Source organism: Anabrus simplex, chromosome 5 (assembly GCF_040414725.1).
Source record: "Anabrus simplex isolate iqAnaSimp1 chromosome 5, ASM4041472v1, whole genome shotgun sequence".
Classification (NCBI taxonomy): domain Eukaryota; kingdom Metazoa; phylum Arthropoda; class Insecta; order Orthoptera; family Tettigoniidae; genus Anabrus; species Anabrus simplex.
Window position 1 is genome coordinate 275476558 of NC_090269.1, and position 26404 is coordinate 275502961.

At 37.4% G+C, this 26404-nt stretch overlaps 1 protein-coding gene across 5 annotated transcripts in view; it reads left to right on the plus strand.

Annotated features, from left to right (window-relative positions):
* PICK1 (protein interacting with PRKCA 1) overlaps positions 1–26404 on the plus strand; it is a 282950-nt gene that overhangs the window by 148346 nt on the left and 108200 nt on the right. The window contains exon 10 of one of the 5 annotated variants that reach the window (XM_068227615.1): positions 14831–14911. The exons of 3 other annotated variants lie outside the window; for them this stretch is intronic. The gene's annotated coding sequence lies outside the window, so the exon portion shown is untranslated. Of the gene's footprint in view, positions 1–698; positions 755–14830; positions 14912–26404 lie in introns of those variants that run through there. One more of the 5 variants, XM_067147391.2, reaches the window with a different exon arrangement.

Sequence of the window (26404 nt, forward strand, 5' to 3'; positions counted from 1 at the left end):
ACTTAGTGCAGTGTCTGGTTTGAAAGTAGTGTTACCGGGCGAGTTGGCCGTGCGCGTAGAGGCGCGCGGCTGCGAGCTTGCATCCGGGAGATCGTGGGTTCGAGCCCCACTGTCGGCAGCCCTGAAAATGGTTTTCCGTGTTTTCCCATTTTCACACCAGGCAAATGCTGGGGCTGTACCTTAATTAAGGCCACGGCCGGTTCCTTCCAACTCCTAGGCCTTTCCCATCCCATCGTCGCCATAAGACCTATCTGTGTCGGTGCGACGTAAAGCAAGTAGCAAAAAAAAAAAGAAAGTAGTGTTACATAAAGGTATGTTATCCTTAATAACCGCCCGAATCATCTCGATTCGATTTAGATCAGTATGATATGGGGGAAGTCTTAATGTACTGTGGCCATGCTCTGCAACTAGGGCATCAATGTTGTACATTTTATTGCTGCTTTTCCTAAGTATGATAAGAGTTCTGGTTTGAGCATCCTTTTTGTCATCCAGTACATTATTTTCTGTAAGCCAGGAAATCATATCACACTCTTTTGCTGAAAAAGTTGGAGCTGGGTTCAGTTGTTTATTGTGGTACTATGCATTGTCAATGACTACTGCAGACTTAGGCAGGAGTTTGGGGATCATCAGTACTTTTAACCTTCTTTCACAGTTTGCATAATTCATAGCATCATGGTAGTCACCATTCTTCTTTCCAGATTTAAAAGTTAACAGTCCATTCTTGACAAAACCTTGTTCACTCCCGGCATGCACGATGATGGCATATGCACCCCTCAAGTATGTAAACCAGCATTTGAATTATTGGACTATGAGTGCAGTTTTTTATGTTAAGAGTACTACGTATATGTATTGTTTGTCATTATGTACTATTGTTTGTCTTTTCAGTGCTGCTTTATTGCTGTCAGATAGATTAGTCTCTTTTCTCTGATGTCAGATTTCTCTATCAAAATGTTCATGTTATCACACAACTTCTTTCACCTAAATACACTAAGTTCCACTCAGAATTTAAAAAATAAAAAAGAAGCAGTGGTAATCTGTGTACATTAATAACCATGCATCAGTCATGAATCACTTTGTTAAGGGATGATTTTCCACCTTTGAAATCAATGTTCTCCTTTAGCACTGGTAATAAAGTTCTTAACATTGGTCATTCACCTTGCACTAAACGGAATTCATTGACTTCATCGAACTGTTCCGTTGTTGAAGTACTTTATTTCTGTTTTATGTTTTGTCCTTGGATGATGCCTCTTGTGTGGTGATGATAACAATTGTCCGGTCTCTGTATTCTTTTAAGATTTTTGAACAGTGCTGTACAATATTCATGTTGCCTCAGCTACTCTTTCTAGCACTTTGTGGAATAATATTTGCCCTTCTTCTGATTCCCTTTTCATAAAATTATATAGAAGAACTTTTGCTTGAGGAAGAATAACACGGATTCAAAAAAGATCGAAGTACTATGGATCTCATTTTTGCCGTAAGAATGCATACAGAAAAGTACTGGAAACATAGAAAGAATCTTCTGATTACATTTTTGGAGATTGAAAAGGCCTCTGACAGTGTCCCTCAGAACAAGATCTGGGAATGCCTAGAAGACCTCAAGGTGTCAAAGTACCTGACTGACAAAGTGAAGATGCTATACCAGAATTGCTAAAGCTGTGTTAAGGTAGACAATGCAAGATCAAAATGGTTTGAGACAAAGAGAGGTGTCCACCAAGGAAGTGTCCTATTACTACTCCTGTTCATAATAGTAATGGACAAGATCATAAAGTCTATCAAGAAAATGGACAGCAGACCAAATGCCCTGGTATTTGCTGATGATTTGCTCTCATGGGGAGAAACAGAAGCTGAAGTACAGAAAAGCTGACTGAGTGGAACAATATGTTCATTAAATTTGAAATGAAGATAAGCAAAATAAAGACTGTATAAATGACCATCAACAGGAAAGGAACAAAGTTAAACCTCTTTTTGGAAGGAGCAAAACTAGAATCAGTTTCTCACTTCAAGTACCTGGGAAGCACAGTCTCCAAAGACAACACTATCAAGTGGGAAATACTCAGCTGGACACAGAAAGCATCAAACTTTTACAATCAAGTCAGAAATCTACTCTGGGACTGCAAAATATCACAAAAAGCAAAAACAACCCCTTGCCACACCTACTTCATACCAATTTCCACATATGATTTGGAGGCATGTACTCTGCTAAATAATGACTACAGTGGAATTCAGGCAACAGAAATGATTCATTAGAACTATGAATCAAACTACTCGAAAGGACAAAATCAGGAATGAAATAAACAGGAAGGTAGGTCCCTGTTACCAATGTAATATAGAAACATAGATTTCAATGGTATGGGCACATTATGAGAATGAAGAGTGAGAGACCTGCCAGAAACGACTTCAACATTACTGTCCAAGGAAAAAGACCCAGGGGAAAGCCAAAGAAACGCTGGATAGACACAGTGAAATCAAATGTGGAAGAGAGAGGTCTCAAATTGGAAGATGTTCTGGAACAGAAGATGTATACAGACAGGAAGAGATGGTGAGTGCTTAGACACCACACCTGTGAAACTGTAGTTGGAAAATAATGATGATGAGAGGTAAGTTCCTTTGCCTGGCTGTGAATTATTTTCTTTCCAGCGATCTTTTTTAAAATTTGGCTTCGTTCCATATCGCCCACATACATGTAGTTTGCATGTTTACGGAGCACTGCCATGTAACATACTCTGTACTGTACAACCATTAACATCATGGTTAATATCCACACATCAAAGGAGTGAAATAAGTGTCTTGCAGATGCACGAGCGACTGTCAAATAACTAGCACTCGCTGTAGCCAAGAAAGTGGTTAAAGATATACTGAGCTATTACATTTCCACCTCCACGGAAAAGGTGCCAGCCACCTCCCCCACCCTTCGACATAACACATCCTTGAAACTTCACCGCTGACTGGATGAGCTCTATATATTAAAAAAAAAATATAATTCTTCAGACACTAAATGTAATTCATGGAACATATAATCATTAGAATTCACAGAATTTTGCATGAATGACAGATATATTCACCATAAGATATGTGTGTATCAGTGTGACAGACAACAAAAGTGGTAAATAAATCATCAATATCATGTCATCTAATGAATATGGCCTTAAGCATTACCATGGTTGTACTTTCCTAGTGATAAGTACCATTATGAGGGGCCGATGATTTGGATTTTGGACTCCTTTAGACTACAAGCATCATCGATTCAGTATTATGCTGTAGAAGCAGTCCCTTGGTCGATACCGGTAATACTATTGTTTTACGTTAGTTTCTGTGAATGTGAGGCATCGCGGGTCAGATCCACTGATTGTTTTAAATTCATATCTATCCATTCATTCTTCGTTCTCACGTTTTGAATTCTGGTCAGTGGAGGATATTGGACTTTTAATTTGTCATTACATTTAGTCTCATTTCGTACCATTAGGGGCCGATGACCTAGATGTTAGGCCCCTTTAAACAACAAGCATCATCATCAGTTTTGTGGTATTAATAGTGATTACTTTATGAAAATATTGTAAAGATGTGTAATTAACTACTCGCTCTGTATCTGAAGTGAACCATCTTGCATGATTGTTCCTTTTGAGTGAGAGAATTACTTCAGATGGCTAACAATATTGCTGTAGTTTGAAACTAATTACAGTATTATTAGAGCAGGGCCTCTCAAACGCCCAAAATCTCACGTGTGAAGAGCGAGGCGCAAGGGCTCCATGCACTGTGTATCGGTGTCGCTCGGTATGGCTCGGATCAACGCTTCGTCTCTGGGCTACTCGGCTATACTCGGCTCAATTCAGCCCGGATTTGGAGCGCTACGGCGCAAGTGGGGCAGAGGGAGACAGGCGGAGCGAGCGAAAGAGGCGTAAGGAAAGAGAGAGTAAGAGCTATTGCTCCAAATCAAGGAGTGGGGGGTCTGCACTCTGGTCAACCAAGCCAAGTCGTCTTTTGCACCGTGCACAGTGCATGCACCCTGAGAGGCCCTGTATTAGAGCAAAAGTGCTCATTTAGGAAAAGTGTTTTTCACAGTATATTTTTCATTCTGTGTGAACTCTGTGTGGAAAGCAGTGGCAAACTACCTTACTTCTCATCATGCCTTGTATAAATCGTTACTGTGTTGCCATTGGTTTTGGCAACTTCTCTATAACCACATAACTTTTGGTGGTGCTATTTGAAGATCCAACCAGTTTCCTGGCTGATGACTTAAATGACAGGCATGAACTCTGAAGGGGGAATATGGATATTCTGTAATCTGCTAGCTTGGGTTGGTAGCCTACCTATGCAGTTTGTTATAAGCAAATGATAATCTTAATTGGAACATCTACCAGTACTTTCAAGCAGAGGCCCATTCTTGACTTTTCATTCTTTTCTAGATACGATGACAGTATTGGTACTGTATACACATTTCATCTGTCCCAGTTGGCTGGTTCATATTTCATACGTTACCATATTTATTGTTTCTGAATCAAGGGGCTTACACCTTGGTCATGTGGAGCCTTTCATTTTTTGGGCATTTTTGTGGAATAGTTGATGTGCTGATGAAATATGTTGCTTTGTCAATCATGTTCCTCAGTTTAACATTGTCAATCAGTGGTATTTTCACTTTGTCTTTGAGTGTCGTCAGTATTTCTTAACTTTTGATATGTGCTTAGTCTGAAAGTATCGTAAGGTATAGTTTTATGCCAGTGTTATTTTCTTTGTTTCTTTTTTATTCTTACCTTTATTCAACTGAGATATTAGTGTTAGGTCCAAAATATTCACCAGTATAATGCTGATGACCTCAGTTTAAAACCTTTAAACTCAGCCATCAAACTATCTGTATGAAAATAAATTTTGTAAACTTTATATGACTTTATTTAATATGCTAATTACTAGGGCTTGGATAGTTATGCTTTGGAAAATGTATATAATCATGCAATTTAAAGTACGGAAATATGTATTAATAACCCAGAAGTATGTACTTATCAAAACCTCACAAAAATTATAAAATAATGAAAAAGAAATCAAAATATTATATTTCACCCTCTAACCAGGGCCCCCATCTCGTAATGATCGGTTCAGAAGAAAGGGGAATTTCAGGAGCCAACTGTTTAAATAAAATGATTTTAATATTAAACATTTAACAGTAGAAAAACTTAAGTGCAGAGTTTCACTCAGGCATGCACCAAGCAAGTTACAAGAATCATTCTATTATAAAAAATGTTTAACCCCCTCCTGCCTTAACCATATAGGGGGAAACATGTGATAAGGAAAAAACTACATTTTCATACCAAATTCCCTTGAACACTTTTTGTGATGGTTGTCCGACTTGTCACTACTATTTCTTCCACTGTTAGAAGATGACCGTTTGAAATTTCATTTTGACCGTGCGTACCAACAATTACATTACATACAGATCGTTACATGCATGTGGAATTTCATCCGAACTTGCCCAGAGTAGATTATCGTTAACAGAACCACAAATTTCTTGTACTTTTTTTAAATAAATAAATGGGGCATAATGTTTGCGAAGAGTAGACTTGTGGGGTATAGTCTGTTTCATGTGTGTTTGTAAACAGTGCACATAATTTAGGATGTTCTAATATATATATATATATATATATATATATACACAACAGAATGTCAGCACTAGTCAAAGCTGCATATAGGTTGACAACTTGGGACCCAAAGTTGGAACATGTTCACTTTGTTTGGGGCATTTACTTTTAGCAAACACTGTTTCACACTTTTTATTAGTGAAACATTTTAAAAAGTTTTTTGCTATTTTCTGAGTCACTTGAAAATGAGTATTCGCACTAATATATCTTTCACACGCAGCACAAATAACAAGAGCCCATCTGTAGTTTTTCGTGTACATAGACAGTATATTGAGTTCAGTAGATAATTGTAATTTGACTGGCAGCATTTTTTTAACTAGCAAACGCTGGAGTTTAACTATAATAAGAACAGGGACCAAATGGTAATGTCCGACCACTCATATTCCCAATCAAAGGTCAACTGCACTGCAGAAGTGCTCTGCTCTGGTGTTACTGGTCTAATCAATCTCTGTTGGGATTCCTCATCGGGAATTCCCCAGTCCCGACCAACTATATTTTCAATGTATGGCTCCAAATGAGCTTTATGTTCATTTGTTTGTAAGTTATTTTTTGTTATTATTAGAAAAGGTAATTGAGTATATATTTTTAAAACTATTCTGTAAAAAAAAAAAATGCATATAATTGTAATGATATCTTCTAAATATTATGTGATTATGAAAAGTCCACAATATGAAAAATCATGCATTATAAAATTCACATTTTTAGACTGGTGAAACATTGTTTCATGCACTTATTGCAATATGCACGTGCCTTTCAAATAGAAAAAAATGCATTATGTAACTGTCCTAGCCCTACTGATTACTGAGAGCGTTAAAGAGATAAATATATAGTACTGCTTTTTTTTTTTTTTCATATGTTTTTGAAAATTTCTCAGGTTAAAAAAGTGTTACTGCTGTTTATTAATGAGAAGTGTGTGATAGCTTCACTTTCTGTTTTGTCTAAATCTTTTGTTTGGTGTAAGGTTGAGTGATATTTGTTTACATTGAAATGTAGTTTGTGTCAGCGATTCAGCTAGCTTCATATCCAATTTAATTGTTTTGTTATTTATCCACAGTGATAAAAGTTAACAAACAGGTTAGCGATTATCCAAATGTTTTTGCAAAATACTGTGTACTCTATTATTAATGATGTTATACATTTGAAAATATTTTTTGTCATACTTGAAGCCATTTCTTTTCAGTTTCAACTCAGTTACTTTATTAAAACTGTTATGTTCTTCAGTCTGTTAAAACTAATTTATGAAGAAATAAAATTTATAAACTACCTGAAAAAGAAAACATATGATAACAAAATTATACCTGAAAAAAGAAAACAACTTAACTGTACAAATAGAATGACATGTTTCATTCTTGTAAGAGCATCATCAGATTCTATTAAATCTCACTCGGCAATACGTAAAAACGTATAAACATTTATGTTGAAATTCTGTTTAAATCCTTAAATACTTGAAATTGGGTATTTATCTTAATGAAGTGTCTTAACAACATTTCCTATCTCCTTGCTAGTTTAGCATAAAATGCAATCATCGGCATTCAGCCTTCAGAAAGCACTTGTACGACAATGTCAACTCACACTAGTTCAGAAACATCAACACAGATCTAAAAAAAAAATGTGCACATTGAAAATTAAAGCAAATAAGTTACATGGGGCCAGTTGCAGAAATGGTATTTAGAAGATGTTTACTGTTAAACGATGTCTAAGTATGGCTGCCGCATGGCAAAGATGTTAGACACTGTCTAAAACCGATGTTCAACCGGCCATGTTTAAACACTGCTGAGAACACCATTTAACCTCAAATTGTAGGAGTGAATCACAGTCAGAAGTTATGTACCATGAAACATATCATTATCATGCTGTGAAATGGCAGCAGTTCATTTGAAACGTACAGGTAGGTACAGTTTAACCCTAGAACTGCTGCAGGTTTATTTGTCAAATGCTGCAGTTATTTTCCTCAATATACACTATGAAATTAAAATCATCCCTGTAAACTCTTATTAATCCCAATAAATCCATATTATGCACCAACAGAAAGCTGAAAGATTGATCAATGTGAAGATGTCAGAAATAATTTTAAAAATTGTCACGATTTCTAACTATCGAAATATAAAATTATAATATTCTTTGAACAAAGGGAATTGTCAAAATATTTTGCTCTAAGAAAATAATTTGTGATATATAATTTATTCCTGAAACATGATATCCTGAAATACACAGGTATGTTCTTACATTTTACCCACACAATTCTCCACTTTTCATTTCAAAAGCTAAGTAAAACATATTTTTTCTCGAAACTGATTTTGAGTTCTTTACACGAATTTTGAACCTACAGCTTATTTTTGTTTTCATAGGGCAGTTTCTTTTTTATTTGTGTTGTGATCAAAGTATTTATAACAATATACACAAATATCAACAGTTCACACTTATCCCTTCACTGGTTTCTTCAAATATTGACGCACTGCCAATAATAATATAACCTGCACCAATTTGAACATCATTCCGGTTATCGGAATTTTCCATTACTTCCGAGGCACCTCGTACTTTGCTGCCACTTTCATTACTTTCAGGAATAATTTTTCTCGTCGGAATTAACACAATAATCGCTGTCACAATCAGTACTGTCGCTAAGATCTTCGGAAATCAAGCACTCGATTTCAGAATAGTCAACAAAGCGGGCTGCCGTCTTGATTCTAAGAACATATGAAAATACTTTCACTTCTACGGCTAAATGAACTTCTCCATACTGTTGCTTGTTTTACAAAGACTTTCAAAAGTGAAGATAAAAGTATCACTATTTAACTGGTATCTATGTTAGGGCCATCTGGCATTCAGTTATTAATCTGTGGCAGAAGAAAGACACCGTCTGTCAGAAAAACGATCGCACTTGACGAAGCAGTGCACAGTCTTCCAGAAAGACGGTCCGCAGTTCTAGGGTTAAAATACAATTTTGTTTTTTTGAGATAATATAAGGGACTTGTTTCTTGAGCCTGATGCAACAGACAGTGCAACTGGTATATTTTCTTTGCTGTAGGATTTCCTCCCCTAGTCCGGTTTGCCTCTCCTTAGCCAACCTGATCACTCCAGGCTCCCCCAGGGTCACCATGTTGATGGCAAGCTTAGTGCGGACACCAAGTTAACATAAGTCACTTAGCACCAGAACTCCTAACCTCAAACCATCCTCTAAACCTGGTCTCCAAGTAGCTGGATTACAGGAGTACGGGATAATTTCCCTGGAATGATAGGTCACATTGACTACATCCATATCAGAATAACTTGTCCTGATCATCAGACAAGTCCTGATCATCAGAGGGCTGTCACATACATCAGTTGGGAGGGATTCAGTTATATATTTACTGCCAAGTAAGCACACATAATAGTGACACTACAAAGTAGGTTGTGTGTGTGGGTGATTTGTTTTCCTTGGATAATCGTCACACTAAATTCAGATAAGTTTTTGGCAACTATGAGGTAGGAAAAGGCAAGGACAGGGAAGGGAGAGCTATGGCCGTGATAAGAGCCGCAGTATTTGACTGGTGTAAAAATGGGGAAACTACGGAAAATAATCTTTAGAGCTGCCGTTGGTGCGTTTCGGACCTATGATCTCCAGAATGCAAGCTACATCTTTATGTCCCGTACACCTCATTTGGTTACACAGTACTATAGTTTCATATTCCCTTCGCTGATACTATTAAGATTACACTCACCGTAACAACACTATAATCAAAGCTACACTTTCTCTTGCTTAAACATTTTTGTGTAATGACAGCTGACTAACGTTTGGCACGTACACCAACGAATTTCATTGGTTGCGATAAGCAAAGAGATGCATGGAAGATACTTCTATTTCCATATTTTCGAACCAGTATTGAAACATTAAATGACATCTAGCTAAACGCCGGCTGAACATTGTTTAAGTAACGAAGCATCATACATAACTTAGACATTGTTTAGGTAGATGTTGTCTAAGGCTTAAAACTAGTCATCGTTTCTACAATCGGCCCATGAGCTTTAAGAAAATATTGAAATTTACATTAAAAGATCTACATATATAATAATAATAATAATAATAATAATAATAATAATAATAATACAAGTATAGGAACAACAACAAAGGATGAAGAATTGAAATTGGAATGTGGTCCCTAGTAGGCCTTAACGCAAGAAGAACAAGTATAGTTCTATAAGAGGCATCAACATCAACGAAAAATTACCAGTAAACTAGCCAGCTCCTTAAACACTCATTAAAGAACCCCTGCATAAAAATAATAATAATAATAATAATAATAATAATAATACTTTATTAACAGTAATGCCTTTTACAAAACAATAAAATACAATAATAATAATAATAATAATAGGAGCATTAATATTACAGTGTGTGCGGCTGTGAGCTTGCATCCGGGAGATCGTGGGTTCGAGCTCCACTCTCGGCAGCCCTGAAGATGGTTTTCCGTGGTTTCCCATTTTCACAGCAGGCAAATGCTGGGGCTGTACCTTAATTAAGGCTACGGCCGCTTCCTTCCAACTCCTAGGCCTTTCCTATCCCATCGTCGCCATAAGACCTATCTGTGTCAGTGCAACGTAAAGCAACTAGCAAAAATATTACGGTATTAGTAATAAGCCTAAAAGTACAGTTCAGTGTGTTGTTGACCTCACCGGAGCATGATGTAACGGAAAGTTAACAGAAACCAGCCAGCTGGACTCGTGTCAAGGACGGAGTATTACACCACCTTGCATTCTACGCTAAATTAGTAAGGAGTGAGGAAACGCTGTTGGAGCACTTCATTAAGAGAAGTTCCAGATTTCAAGTATTTAAGGTTTTAAACAGAATTAAAACATGAATATTTATATTTATATATTTCTAAATATTTTGAATGAGATTTAGTAGAATCTTTTGCAATTAAGTTGTTTCTGGTATAATTCTGTTGTCATATGTTTTCTTTTTTTTCAAGTAGTTTCTAAATTTTATTTATTTATATATTACTTTTGACAGACTGAAGCACCTAACATTTATAAATGTGTAGGAAGAGGGAGCTATAGAAAGAGAATACAAGGACAATCTCCACATCTGCATACACTGCCATTTTCAAATTAATAGGCTCTCTTTTCATCAATCCCTGCTATTCTACATCCATCTCTTCTCATTCCCCGACGGGCTCGTTTCTATTCTCTAGCTTCTTCAGGAGGGCGATCATGAACACTCATTGAGGGGCCATCTTGACAGGTTTTCAGTTTTGATGGGGGAAGAATAGGATAAAAAATAAGCCAGTTAAATACAGGTAATGGGAAGAAACATAACAAAACATGAATACAGGGTCTCAACAGGACAATATAAGCATAGTTAATTTGTTTCTGACTATCCAGATGTTTTTTTTCTTCCCGTAATACTCCGATGGCACCTTCAGTTGTAGGGTCTTTAATACCATCTGAAGTCTATTTCATTTTATTTATAATATTACTTTTATAGGAACCTCCGTGGCTCAGATGGCAGCGCATCGGCTTCTCACTGCTGGATACCGTGGTTTAAATCCTGGTCAGTCCATGTAAGATTTGTGCTGGACAAAGCAGAGGCGGGACAGGTTTCTCTCTGGGTACTCTGGTCTTCCCTGTCATCTTTCATTCCAGCAAGACTCTCTATTATCATTTCATAGCATTATCAGTCATTAATAATCACCTTGGAAGTTGGGACCCCATTGTACTAATAGCCTATATCTGTTTCATTCATTACATCCCTGACCTGATCAAAGACTGGAAAACAGGCTGTTTTTCATTTTCATATTTTTCATATTACTTTTACAGTATTTTTTTTTTTTTAAGTAATACAAGCTTCAAGTAATATTCATAAGAATGATCATGTGTATAAGTTGTTTGAAAAAGAGTCATATTTATGAATATTTATATTAAACTTAATGTTATACAATCATAGTATTCAATGAATTCAATTATGGAGACCTGAAATTAAAGCTTGATTCATTATTTAGGTTTCATAATGAAGTTTGTAATTCAGATTACTTAGATTTAATAAGTGTTTGGAATAAGGCTTCATCTGTAATACATACTGTGGTCTTATTTCTAGTCAACTGAAAATAATTGTGTATTTCTTTTAACTTAATCTTTATAGTCATGAAAATCAGTTACCTTGACACAGTTTTAAAGATTTACGTTTAGGTTATATTTTCCTTGTTTAGGCTGTCTGTGCAAGCCTGGCATTACATACAATATGTGGTTTTCAAAAATCTTCATGGAATCCAGGGTCATGTTTAACCTAAAGAGCACCCAAATACTAGTCATTGTGAAACCATTGTGTCATATTACAAAGTACCTTTGTATTATAAAGTGAACATTCCATTATCATAATACTATAAATTTGTATACAATGTATTCAGATTTTTATTTCCTAATAATGTCTGAATGTATGAAACTATAATGAATTGTTGTTGATACTATTAAATGACTGATTTGTTTACAAACATAATTTATTTCTGTAAATTATTTTAACCTTGATTCCTTCATTCTAAACACTGATCAACTTCTCTCATTTGTCTCTACTACTCTCAGTATTCTGCAATATCCAGTAACTTGTTATACTATCTGTTTTTAATGTGCTCTTTTTAATCATGCAGTGAAAGTTGTAGAGATCTTCCTCTTTTATTGCCTCCCACAATTGGCATTTTATGGTAATCCTTCACCCACTCAGTGCAATTGACTTTTTAATTTGAAATTTGATTGACTGGCTGTGTAACTCAGTTGATTAGGCGGTCATGCTTTAGCTCACTGTGCAGGATCAAATCAGTCGGCATTTAAGAGTGACATAGTGAAAGAACTCCTTGTTAATAGATTTCTTGGCATTTTACAGAACTTTTTTCAGGGAAGATTTTTAGCATTACACTGTTTCTTTCACACTGATAGTAGTTAAAGGGACATCAACACACATTAATTCTTTAATACTTTAGTTGCAAACTCAGATGTATCACAAATAGAAAATATTTCAGGACTAGGTAAAAATATTTCATTCTAATCATGTTAAGGTATGAGTTTGGATATTTGGGAGAGATTTTAACTAATGTGATGTATATACACTGGTGGAAAAAAAACAAAAAAACACTGTGACTGTGTATGTCACTTCATTCATAATTCAGCCTAGAAGTAATATAGTTTGACATTATATGATTAACAATACAGACCAAACCAACCAACAGATGCCAAGTACTGATGATGCTTAGCACCTCGTCAATATACAGTGTATCTTCCGTGGGCAACTACACTGGCTTGTATTCTTGCATGCAGATGTTGGGACAGGTGATGAATATCATCCCTCGCTATAGTTTTTCAAGCTTCTTGCAACTGTTTTTGCAATTTTTCAAGGTTAGTGGTAGGCCGTACAAATTGGGTCAGGTGTCATCCCATCATGTCCCAAACGTTCGGTGAGAGAGAGGTCTGAGAATTGTGCTGGTGAGGGTAGTTGTCAAACACTATGAAGTGTACGTCATGTAGTAGGTCGAGCATTATCCAAGTGTAACAGTGCATCCCTTCCTGTTGCAAGAATGGTTGCAAGATGGGTCAAACAATACCTTGGATGTACCGGGCAGTGTTTGATGGACTCTCCACAAACACCAAAAGTGAACAGGAATTGTTGCTTTTTACACCCCATTCCATGATGCCAGGGGTACCCAAAAAAAGAAGAAAAATAATCATTCTTTAAAAGCTATATATATTTTCAAATTTTTTACAAAACAACCTTATCCCCTTCAAAATACTTTCCATTACAACTAATATAATTGTCCCACCGGTGCTTCCACTGTTCGAAACACTTTTTTTAGTCATCTTTAGAAATGGCTGATAGCTCCTCCCTCGTTTTCTTCATGATCTCTTCAATGTTGTCAAATCGGTGTCTTATCATGCATGAAAATAAGAAAATGTCACACGGAGCCAGGTCAGGAGAGTAAGGTGCATGGGGCAGCGGAACCATGCCATTTTTAGCCAAAAACTGTCTGACAGAGATGGCTGTGTGCAGTGTGTTGTCGTGGTGGAAGAATCAGTCTCTTGTCTGCCACAAATTGGGTCTTTTTTTGACAAACACTGTTGTGCAATCTTCTTAAAACTTCCAAATAAAAGGTTTGATTGATGGTCTGACCTGGGTGAACAGACTCTGAATGAACTACGCCCCTGGCATCAAAAAAGCAAATCAGCATTGTTTGATTTGTCTTGACGACATTTTTTTGGACGGGGTAACAATGCCGTCATAACCATGACTCATCACCTTCGATAGAAAATCTGGATCAGTTTCAAGCTGTTTCAAAACACGACATGGTTCAACTCGATGTTCTTTTTGATTGCCAGTCAGAACCCGAGGAACAAACTTGGCAGCAACCCTTTTCATTCCCAGATCTTCCTTTAAAATTCGCTGAACCGAGCACCAAGATAACCCACTAATCTCTGACAGTTGGTCAATTGTCTGTCAACAATCTGTGAACGCAAGCTGTCGAATTTTTTCAACATTTTCATCGATTCGGGCAGTTGATGGCCGTCCAGAACTAGGTTTGTCATCAATCAACATTTCACCATTTTAAAACCGAGCAAACTACTTGTACACTTGAGTTTTTCCCATAGCTTTGTAAGCTGTTTTCAATATTAAAACAGTTTCAGCAGCATTTTTACCAAGTAGAAAACAAACTTTCACAGCTGCATATTGTTCACTTAAACTTGCCATCATAAAAAATGAAACAACAAAACAGCGCTGTCAAAAACAATTACTGGACAGGAACAGAACAAGCCAGGTCGACAACACAGGCAGCACTGAACTGGCATGAGTTGCACTATACACGCATAGTGCCAGAAATGCGTACTGCAAAAGCTTTGCGCACGGCAATATTATTCCGGTTATTTTTGGGCACCCCTTCGTATGTTAGTAGTGAATACACTCTGAAAGATGATGCTCACCAGGTCAACGTCATACACATAAACAACCATCATTGACACGAAGGCAGAATCTGCTTTCATTGCTAAACGCAGAGCGCCATTCCATTCTTCAGGCAGTTCTTGCCTGACACCACAGGAGACATGCATAACAGGGTTGTGATAGAAGACAAATCCAGGCCAAATATTCATGTGTTTGTAGTCCTGCTGCAAGAATACTGTTTGTAACCATCTTCGAGGTATGTCTATAACTTGACTGCTACTCACGTAAACAACGTTCAACTTTCCAGGCTCACACGATACTGCATGGTGCGTGGCTGAACACAGCGCAACGAAGTGGATGGTACTAGGCTGTCTGTTGACCAAGGTTCTTGAAATGTACATCAGTTTAACTACAGACCTCCAGCCTGCAACTGTTGTACCTACATTCAATTGGACATCACTTGTTAGAATGTTGCCATTTTTTTTTTTTTTCTTCTTCTTTGGTAATTTATATTCTCAAAAGCAGTGTAAAATGTAACTATTATAATTTAAGATAATCTATACAGGCTGTAATTGAAATAAATCAGTCCGTTAAACTGGTGGTAGATTACGCCATTCTAAGAAAATTATGTCCTAAACATTTAGGTCTTGATTTAAATTTAAAATCAAGTTATAAAAAGTTAATATTTTTAGATTTTCAGTTACTTTTCGGTCAGCAGTGACAGACTACTGAACGTTTTCAGTAGCTAGAGTAGGTTTGGGTGAGGCAAGGTCTGTGAGGGGAAGTTGTTGCGCACTCTGAACATGACTTTGCCTGTTGGCTGGGGTGAGAAGAGGAGGTAATCAGCTGCAGCGGTGGTGCATGACTTTTACAGTAAGGGAAGCGCATATCATAAGCTAAGAAAATATATAAAATAATTGTAATAACGTGCATGGTCTTGTCCTATTTGAAAGTCAATTCCATCCTCCTCTCTTTCTTGATGAATTCTTCTAGGGCAAGGCTGTAGAATTCTTCTTCATTCTCTGATGATGAGAATTTTGGCGACGTCTTCTCAATTGCCAGCAGAGACATTTGAGAGTAATGTCCCTGGGTGTTTCTACTGTGGGTGTGGATTCTCCAAAGTGCCGAAAATGAATGTTCAGCTCTAGCACTGGATACCGGGATAGTTGAAATCAACACACATAACTTGAACAGTTCAGAAAAGGCAGATCACAAACCACTATATTTCAAATAAAACAGAAGTTTTAGAACTCCCGTCATAAAGTAATCATCTGAGGAATAAGATACGCCAAGCTCACTTCTGAGATGTGCGAAGTCAAAATGCTGACCATAACTTTGTTTCAAAGTTGGACAGGGTATGCTGCTTCAGGAAAACTTCTCTTTGTGTTCTTTGGATCAACTAACTGTAAAAATGTTGATTTCTTGAGTGCTTGGATCCGATCTTCAAGATGTCATATATATCACAAAACATGCAACGGTAGCATGAGTTTATCTCACAGGTATCATTTTAACGCCTTTTCTTTGGTGGGGGTGATTAACAGCTATAACGGTTCTAATCCCGTTACAAATATTTCTCTGTATTATTATTATTTTATTTGTATTATTATTATTATTAGTAGTAGTAGTAGTATTGTATCTGTATTGTTATTATTACTATTATTGTAACTATTATTATTGTTTGATTCAAATGTGTAATCTGAATTTGCTATGTATTAATTAATTATCACTGGCTTTATTGTATTCAATTTATTATGTATATATATTATATATATGTATGTGTATGTTAGCATCAAAATAATGTAGAGTGAGACTTACTGCCTAATATCAGATATGGATATATTATTTGTGATGCTACTTTTAAAACATTGCAACACTGTTACAGTAACTGTCGAGTCATCGCTCTGCCATTGTATGCATTTAGACTATGATATAATATTCTGGGAGTTTCTAGCGTCAGTTCAGTTGGAAGGAGAGTGAGGCCACAGTTGGTTGAAAGAGTTGAATGGAGAGGCTTGCCATGAAGTGTTGTAGTAAGATGGATGGAGCCTTGGTCGATGGATAGTCATTTGAAGAGTGAGGCCACAGTTGGTCAGTCAGTCAGTTGAAGATAGAGCAGTGATATGGATACGTAATTGTCAATGACCAAATGGATTATAGTTCAGAGTGTTTCGTGTATCTGTTTGGTCAAGTTCTTGTGTTAGTTCTTTGACAGCCAAATATTGAGTCGTCGTAATGCAGACTAACAGTTATGAATTAATTACTTGTAAAGTTGATTGTGAAGTGTGAATATATTTTCAAGCCATGCTATATCTCGTTTGTGAAACTAAAAGGATACTTCACCAAATTAGGTTTGAGATATCTACAGCTGATACCAACTCAAAGGAATACATCTTAATAACACTCAAAGTATTGAAGATACTGTTAAGTGAACCAGTGAGAGATAAATTTCTTGTGCAACTTTTAAATGTCTGATCAAGAGGATTTCAAATTTAATGCCTTGAGTTTCTTTCAGTTATAATGTCAGAGTTTTATATTATCTTTTGAATTAGCACAGCAGGTCTCACCCGTTAAAGTCAACATTTAAAGAATATATTTTGTTTAGTATCAAATGCAGTTAATTGTTTTATTTCAACAGTAGATCAGATAACCTCAAATTTTAACGGGGAAACCAAACTTCAATGTCCTTTTTCTAGAACCTATATGTTATGCTGTCAAAGTAAGCTTATTACCTCACACCCTAGAGATATTCAAGATTCTCATTCTATTATCATTACATTTGTTTGTAGCTGGCGCCTATTAACAATTGTATGTGTAAGTAATCAGGTAAGTACTAAGTGAGAGTACAGAGTCCAACGATTGAGTATTTTATTTCATGAATATTGTAGCACCTTGGTACACAAAATATAATAATAATAATAATAATAATAATAATAATAATAATAATAATATGAATAAATAGGGAAAATAGAAAAATATCAATGTAGTGGCGTTTAACATCAAAGCTTTGGAAATAAGATGGTTAACTTATCAAACATGTAAAATCAAAACATACACAAGAAAATCATAACTTACAGGCCTAACAAACGACAACTACGGAAAGGACGGTGGAACGTGTTGAGAACCCTATTGAGGTCCGCGGGAAGGTATGATGTTATGGGGAAGAAAAGGTTCACAATAATCACCCTTTAGCTCAAATATATTAAAATTAACAAAAGGTACAAAATCAAATAAACCAAAACAGAGACGACATCAAGATATTGAAGTAAATTTGTAAAACACGAGATTTAACATAGTTGCAGAATTACAGTAAGTTACCTATAACAAGATACAGGTGACTGTCGAAAACATAGTCATTCAGAAAAGTGAAATTGGTGAATATGGGAATCTAGAGCAAACTCCGACATGTTGAATTTAAATCATTGAAAGTTACATCAAACAAGAAAATACCAAAACACTAGAAGGAATTAAATAAAATGAAACATAAGAGAAATAGCATAGAAATAGCACTTACCAAGATAGGCTGAAGTTCCGCAAGGGGAACAAGGTCCCAAGCACGAGCGCTCGCTAGGGCAGTCGGATGGAAAAGACCCAGACAACATGCATCACACATGAGCCAGCAGAAAGCCGGAAATGGACAGATCACAAGTAACCAATAGGACACAGAATTTCTCTAGATTCCTTTGGAAAGGTCGTTATTCTGACCAATCCCAACTCCTCTGATTTCCGCAGGGGAAGTTTGAGAGAGTTTGATTGCAAAACATGTAGCAATTTCACAATCAAAAATTTACACATGCAGCACATGTTGACTCAAAAATAACCACCCTTTTAAATTTTTCAAACATATTTCAAAATTACAATTCTTGATGTACAGAATATAAAATGATAATACAATATAGTTCAGTAATTCTTCTTCCTCATTCACATTAAATTTTCTTTGCATAAACTCTTCATTCTTTAAATGTTTTTCTCTCGAGGCTCCTCGAAATTAATTTAAATGGTACACAACCTTTTCAAACTTCAATAAAACACAACTACATAAAATTTAAATACAAAGATCACTTCGAAATCAATTCTTTTTCATTTACAGTTTCAAATAATATGAGTATCTTGATCTGTCCAGAAAAATAAAATGGTAAAGCAACATATTAAGAAATTCTATAATCGATGATTTTCAAAAGTTCACGTGTCCCAAATTCTGTTCTTGAGGTTTCTTAAATTTCATTTATTTATTTATCGTATGGCATATACATGAACAGTGCAATAAATTACAGATTTATATCTACATTATTTACATAGGTAATCATCTGTGGCGTTGCCAGGAAAAATTCACTTGTTTCTCCATTGAAACGTCTCAGTGGGCATTCTTGTATTATATGCTTCACAGTTTGCCTCTCAGCACCAGTTCCAGCAGGATGATGACTTTTTCCTCCATTTATACAGCAGATCTGCACACACACACACACACACCATGGTTAGTCCAGATCCGATTTAACTTGGACCATACTTTCCAAGGTTGTTCAAAGTCAGGTACCTTCTGTGTAATGCATGGCATATCTAAGAATTCTGCTGAAGCAAATTGTCTCCATTCATTAGACCATCTCTCAGTCAGATTGAAATTACTGGCTATAAGGTTCTCCGCCGTACAGACGGGTGGACATCTTGACTTAAGTCTGTCTATATGTAGGTGGGGAATATCCTCATGAATGGGCAATCTTTGATTATGCTGGATCTTACTGTATTCGTTCATCAGAGCAATGCATCTACATAGGTAGGCTGGAGGAATATGGCTTAGTACGGGTAACCATTGAATTGGAGTTGACCTGATCGTGCCCGTGATCATTCTCATTGTGTCATTGAATTTAACATCTATTCTCTTCACATGAGGACTGTTCATCCAAACGGAGGCACAATACTCTGCAGTAGAGTAAACTAGACTTAGAGCTGAGCAGCGTAGAGCAGTTGCACTTGCACCCCAAGAAGAACCACACAGTTTTCGAATTATGTTGTTACGTGTCTGAATCTTGGCAGCGCTCTTTCTCAGATGTTCTTGGAATGACAGTGTTCTGTCTAGTGTAACACCTAGATATCTGGGGTGTCTATTGTGATGGAGGAGAGTGTTATCGAAGTATACTTTGAGGTCCCTTGATGCCATTCAGTTGTTCAGATGAAAACAAGAAACTTCTGTTTTACTCATACTTGGTTGGAGTCTCCATTTTCGAAAGTATTTCCTAAAACAGAGAGATCTTTTGTCAATGTTTCTTCTGTCTGCTTGAAGAATAGGCTAGGTCTTTAGTGGCAAGAGCCTAATCATCTGCATACCCAAATTTCCTGGATCTTGTGGATGGTATATCTGAGATACATAAACTGAACAAGAGTGGGGCAAGCACTGAACCTTGAGGAGTCCATTATTTAGTTTGCCGGATTTACTGATTTCATCACCGAGCTCGATAGCTGCAGTCGCTTAAGTGCGGCCAGTATCCAGTAATTGGGAGATAGTAGGTTCGAACCCCACTGTCGGCAGCCCTGAAAATGGTTTACCATGGTTTCCCATTTTCACACCAGGCAAATGCTGGGGCTGTAGCTTAATTAAGGCCATGGCCGCTTCCTTCCCATTCCTAGGCCTTTCCCATCCAATCGTCGCCATAAGACCTATGTGTGTCGGTGCGACGTAAAGCAAATAGCAAAAAAAAAACAAAAAAACAAAAAAAAAACTGATTTCATCCCCCAAGACTACACGAAATGTTCTGTCACTCAGCATGTTATTTATAAGATGAGCCAGACTCCTACATGGAATCACTTTAAGGAGTTTGCTGATTACAACTTCTCTCAAATAATATCTTGATATGTCCAGAAAAATAAAATGGTAAAACAACATATTAAGAAATTCTATTATCGATGATTTTCTAAAGTTAAATAAAATGTAAATACACAATGCCTATTTCCAGTTTGTCGTCCCACCACAGGTGACAAATATTTTAATTCAGTTTCATTTTTAAAATTAGTGAGATAACCACAAAATGTCACTGCAACGTGGGACTCAAATCATTTTGAACTTGTTCTGAATGGCAGCATACCATAGGTTGATTTTGGTAATAATATGCACATATACGCCAACGGAATTATAACCAGTAAATGTGAGGAGTGTAATCTTATGTTATATATTTTTATTTTGGGGGCATGTCAAGGTACTTGATAAGGGAAATCAATTTGAGATCGCGTACTATTACTAGTGAGCCAAAGATGGACAAGAAAGACAATAGCAAGTCACGTGATGAGGAGGCTATTGCTTCTATGAACATCCAAGTTAGTTACACCCACGGTATCCCCTGCCTGTCGTAAGAGGCAACTAACAGGGGCCAAGGGATGATCAAATTAGAACCATGATACTACTTGTAATTAGTTCCACCACGTAGGGAACTTGCGCGTAGTACCACTATGTTAGGTACCAAATAGGTTTGTGATTAGTAGCAACAGAGTGTGTTGCTGGCTTCTACAGTAAATGTGATTAGTACCACTTTAGGAGCGACACCATGGGAGAGTGACACCATGGTTCTGGCTTGTCTATGATTAGTACCCACTATGTGAGGAACACCATGGGATAGTGCGGTCCTCAGGATTTCTTGATAGACTGCCCGCAGCCAGGAACATGACAAATCTCAAAGTCGAAATCGGCAAGTATCAAGGCCTATCGCATCAGTTTGGACTTGGTTCAACCACTGATGTGAAGAGTTGTCTGTAAAGAGTCTGAACTTCCTTCCTTCTAGATAATCTCTGAACTTTCTGACACCCCATACAACTGCTAATGCCTCCTTCTTGGCTCTACAATAGTTTCTCTCGGGAGCAGAAAGTTTCCTACTGGCATACTCAATTATATCCGTGCCTCCTCCTCCTCTCTCGTGGAACAGTACAGACCCAAGACCGATGTCACTCGCATCCATCTGCAAGCAGATCTCCCGGCTTGTATCCAGATAGGCTAGACTTTGAGTGTCACAAATAGATCTTTTTATCTCCTTGAAGGCTGTTTCTTCCCTTTGGGTCCCTTTAAATGGTATTTTTTTATTGAGGATGTCTGTTAGCGGAGCAGCTTTTGTTTCAAAGTGTGGTACAAAACTACTGTACCACCCAGAGGCCTAAAAATTGACATACCTGGCGTTTCGTTCAAGGCCTTTCCTGTTCCTGAACAGCCCTATTCTTCTCAGTTTGTCTTTCCAAGCCCTTGTCCATCAATACATGATCTAGGCATTCAACTGAATTTGATGCAAACTGACACTTCTTGACTTTACAGGTAAGTCCGTGAATCCTCAACCTCTCTAATATTCTATCAAGGTGTTTCAAATGGTCCAAAAACATCTTGCTGTACACGACGATGTCGTCCAGAAAGACTTGGCAGAATTCTCCTGTGTATCTGGACAAGACTTCGTCCATCAGACGCATAAAGATGGCTGGAGCATTCTTAAGACCAAATGGCATGACTCTGAATTCATAGAGTCCTCTTGGGGTGGAAAAAGCAGTCATCAGTTGAGACTCTTCTTCGACATCTACTTACCAGTAGCCAGAGTTCAAATCGAGGGTACTGAAGACTTTTGCCTCACTCACTTGCTTTATCAGATGGCGATTGAAGGCTTATCATCAATAGCTGGGTGGGGTGGATTAGATTCATCGTCACTACAGATTTGACCAATATGTTTACCTTCTAGCCAAGTGTCATGAATCTGGGGCTTCTTCATTCTTCCGTAACCCTCCTTACCCCAACTCAAACGGTCTCAAGCTAGTTTTTGTGGGCATTGGCCTTTAAAATGCCCGGTCTGCCCACATCGGTAGCATTTCCGGGGTTCCTCAGCTGTTGAGGTTTTTGTTTTTGGGGTATGGTAACTTGTTTCTTTGTCTAATGTTGTTACGATGTGACGGAGCTTTTCAAAGGTTTTTGGTTGTGCCACCTTAACAAGCAATCAAACCTTATCATGTTTTTTTTTTTTTTTTTTTTTTTGTTATTTGCTTTATGTCGCGCCGACACAGATAGGTCTTATGGCGACGATGAGGCAGGAAGGGGCTAGGAGTGGGAAGGAAGCGGCCGTGGCCTTAATTAAGGTACAGCCCCAGCATTTGCCTAGTGTGAAAATGGGAAACCACGGAAAACCATCTTCAGGGCTGCCGACAGTGGGGCTCGAACCCACGATCTCCCGAATACTGGATACTGGCCGCACTTAAGCGACTGCAGCTATCGAGCTCGGTCCTTATCATGTAGCAGTTCAATTATATAAGGGACGCTCGTATCAATATTTTCCCTTTCGTGGGCTCGCTTAACCCATTGAGCCCTGCATATTTGTTGGATTGAAACTGCATTGGCGCTGGGATTATTTTGGAGGAAATATAGTGTCGCTTCATATCATGAGAAATTTCTTACTTACAAGACCATTAAAGATTTAAATATACATGAAAACAAAAGGCTTTCATACCACAAACTGCGGAACAAGGAATACTGTAAAACATTTTATTTTATTAGCATCACGGGACCGTACTCAGTCCACCTGCTGTGCTGTAACACAGTCTTCTCTTTGCACTTCCTCTTTGATTTCCCCATCTATTTGTTCTGCAGGAGCGTTGCTCACACTAGTACTAATATTACTACTAATTTCACTGAAAAAATTCATTCCTAATCATCATTACGTCCTAAACGGGGTTATATATCGGTAGGTATCAGTTCTATACTGGCAGCCATCTTGTTTACAAGCGAATCTCAAAGCTAGAGATAGCCCACTTCAAACTAATATTACTAAGCACACTATCAATATATATTAGCAAAGAGCATATAACATTGCAAAGAAAGAGTCCCTACACAAATCACAAATGCAACTCACTCTGCCATCTCTTGAGGAAAAGTTGAATTACGTAGTAAAATGAGACAACGGAACAGTTCCGTGGTCCGGCGTTTGGTCCACCGAGACGAAGCACGGAACGGTTCCGTGGCTCGGGCCTAATGAGTTAAAGATTTGGAGTTTTTGAATTACGAAAGCTCCTGTTCTCATTCCACTGGGTTGCGCTTCAGGTAGTAACCTTTTTTGTACCGAAGTTTGGGCAGACTCCGAGTCAAATCCCTGGTCAAATTCTTTCTTAAATTCCTTCCAGTTGAGGCTGAGCCCTTTAATGTTCTGCCACCAAGCCCCTGCTGATGCTTTTAGCTGTTGGCTGACAATTTGTATATTTGTTCTACCCAGTAGAGACTCGGATGTCTTAAGAAATGCTTTAGGACACTCTTCGAGTCTCCCATGAAATTCCGGCAGGCTGTCTTCAATTACTCTGAGATCGACCGGTATCCCAAGGGGGAGGTCCATACCTCTGCTAGGTTGACCGCTGCCTATAGAAATGTTTTTCTCCAGGGTTGAAATTTTTCTATTAACTTTGGATTCAAACTTCGTAAATTTCTGGCCTACTTCGGTCTTAGAACTGTTGGAGTCCCGCTCGATTTCTCCATTTTCTCCTTGACTTTGTTTTCCAAAGTGTGCATATCACTTACTACTTTATCTACATCTAATTCTAGCTGCTGATTTTGTCCTTAATTTTTGGAATATCTTCTTTCAGATCTTTGACCCAGGAATTGATTTGGTCCTTTATTAAGACTGGGCCTCGATTTTCCCTTCGAGTTTTTCAGATTGGGTCTCGATGTTTTTAGACTGGGCCTCGGTCAAAGTAGTTAGTTGTGCAAGCATAATGCTTACCCGGTCGTTACTTTCCTTCTCCAAGGTCCTCCTCGTTTTCTATCAAATCCTGGCGCAGCCTCTCTTGTAACTCCGCCTTGCTTCCAGCCGTCGGTAAACCTCGGGATGCCAGCGCCTTTCATAAAATCACCACGGTCATTTGATCAATCTTCATCATTGAGTTTCAAAAATCCTGTCGTGGTCGCCAATTTATCATTCTCAATATGCGATTTTTTATTTTATGAAAGAAAAATACCATATGAGAACGCATTTACTTCTGTCTGAACAACTTTATTTTGACTACGATACATATACTGTTCTCGTTAATCGCTCTTTTTTAATTCTTCACTTGCGTTATCTTTTTTATTCCCTTAACAAATTTGTTCCTTTTTCAAACAATCTACAGAGAATATATACATGTTTCACACCAATGACCTATTGGTGATGTTTCTTGGTGGCATATTGGAAGTCTTTGTGTGTTAATACGTCCGTTGCTATGTTACAAGTCTTTTAAAAAAAATCCTGTCCACCGGTACCTTATTCATTATACGTCCAGGGATATTATTTTATCTCATATTAAATATGATTATTGAAGGTTTTACCATAATTAGGATATCTGACCTACAAAATAAAATGAAATTGTACTGGAATTCTGTGAGAACACTGTTAAAACCTCGAGCCCTGTGATACGTTTGACTACCATTGCTCTGGATTATCAAGGATATTCACGAACAACTGAATTAATTCTTTTTTGTTCACGAACTGTTTCAACAAGTCTTCCACTGTAATTCCAGCATGTTGGGCACACTTTCAGAAGTAGTCTTTCGACTTCCTTATCTAATGAAGCAGTTCTCTTCACCGAATTAGTAAAGAAAGAAGCCAAGCTACTCAGAGTCGTGAAGAATATTTTCCATTCCTTTATATTAGAGGATGTCTGTAAGTACAAGGTTAAGTCTGTGAGCAGGACAATGTATAAATAAAGTGTTGGGATATTTGTCTTTCACTCTTTTCTATAAACCAGTGAACTTTCCTTACATCATTGCACTCCACCGCTCCACCGTAATATTGTGCTACTAGTTTAGAACAACATTTGTACTTGTCCATTATGTGGAACACGTGATCTGCAAGAGCATTGTGATTACGCTTACATCAGTAAATCAAAAAAATTGTTCCTGTACTTCTCGATGAGTAGACGTGTACCTGACAACAGTTGAAAGTTGGGAATGGGCAGAAATATAATTAGTTTCGTCAATAATAACCACCACAAATGGTGAGTGTAATATTTCTTTCTTTAGTTTGGTCAATAACATACTGGATACTCCATCAATTAAATAATTTTGTATTTGATGTGGCTGCAAATGATTTGCCAATCGTTCTTGCTCATCAGCATTATGAGTTCTATGTCATTTCCATGATTTAAAGAATTTTTATCTTATGCATATGCTCTGAAATGGAGTTCTTGTCTTACAAGATACCTTACAACATCAGTCAGTCATTGGATTACCTTTCTATTATTTTTTACCAACTTGTTATGTTTTGTCCTCAGTTAAAGCTACTGATTGAGTTGGAAATCTATTGTCATTCTGAATGTTGTTAACAGCATTTCAGCTCAGATATGTGTTTGTGATTGCTGATGATGCTGAGATGCTTCAAGCAGATTATTCATCTCGTCGAAACCTATACTGTGATGCACACACCCTTTTCATTTGAAAATAGACTGTAGAGTTTTGATGTTTTTTGACAGCTGCATAACCAGCCTATTTTTCCATACCGATCTGCATTAAAGTTTCAAACATATCACTTTGTTTTAGATTTTACACTGGGTAAATCAGGCATTGGTCTGCCACTGGAAATTATATGGCTCTTCTCTTGAAAAGTTCTCAAACTCATTCCCTAGACTAAGAGAGCTTCTAGCACACGCACACACCCCTCCGCTCTGCTTACTCGCGCTGGTAGTTGCTATGCTTAGTGGCTCAAGCCCTTCCCTACTCAGCTGACAGAACCGCAGTAGTGCCTTTAATTGATATGTATGCTTTTTCAACACGTAAATTTGGTGCAGTTTTCACAAACAACATAAATGAAATTAATTTATACTACTCATTGCACTGATATGAAATGCAGAGTTCACAATGAGTGAAGTTCTTTCCATATACCACTTTGATCGGTATTATAAACCTGTATATGTT